This window comes from Arachis duranensis, unplaced genomic scaffold, assembly GCF_000817695.3.
Source record: "Arachis duranensis cultivar V14167 unplaced genomic scaffold, aradu.V14167.gnm2.J7QH unplaced_Scaffold_165934, whole genome shotgun sequence".
In the NCBI taxonomy this organism is placed as follows: domain Eukaryota; kingdom Viridiplantae; phylum Streptophyta; class Magnoliopsida; order Fabales; family Fabaceae; genus Arachis; species Arachis duranensis.
In genome coordinates this window covers 599879-600356 of record NW_026264258.1, presented here as the reverse complement: position 1 = coordinate 600356, position 478 = coordinate 599879, and the positions used below count along the sequence as shown (strand labels likewise).

Here is a 478-nt window from a genome sequence, read left to right as displayed (position 1 = left end):
AATCATATTGACTTGCTGAGTCAATATTTTGTTCTGAGCCAATATGGCATTCAGAGTATCAATCTCAAGAACTCCTGTCTTCTGATTCGTCCCATTGTTCACAGGATTCCTTTCAGAAGTGTACATGAATTGGTTATTTGCAACCATTTCAATAAGCTCTTGAGCTTCTGTAGGCGTCTTCTTCAGATGAAGAGATCCTCCAACAGAGCTATCCAAAGACATCTTGGATAGTTCAGAGAGACCATCATAGAAAATTCCAATGATGCTCCATTCAGAAAGCATATCAGTGGGACACTTTCTGATTAATTGTTTGTATCTTTCCCAAGCTTCATAGAGGGATTCTCCTTCCTTCTGTCTGAAGGTTTGGACTTCCACTCTAAGCTTACTCAATTTTTGAGGTGGAAAGAACTTTGCCAAGAAGGCATTGACTAGCTTTTCCCAAGAGTTCAGGCTTTCTTTAGGTTGAGAGTCCAACCAT

At 40.0% G+C, this 478-nt stretch overlaps 1 non-coding gene across 1 annotated transcript; it reads left to right on the top strand.

The window, feature by feature from the left end:
• Window positions 1–276: 276 nt before the first annotated feature.
• LOC127743990 (small nucleolar RNA R71) lies at window positions 277–384 on the top strand. The gene has a single exon (XR_008005206.1). It is a non-coding gene; the product is annotated as a small nucleolar RNA R71 (small nucleolar RNA).
• The last annotated feature ends 94 nt before the right edge of the window (window positions 385–478 follow it).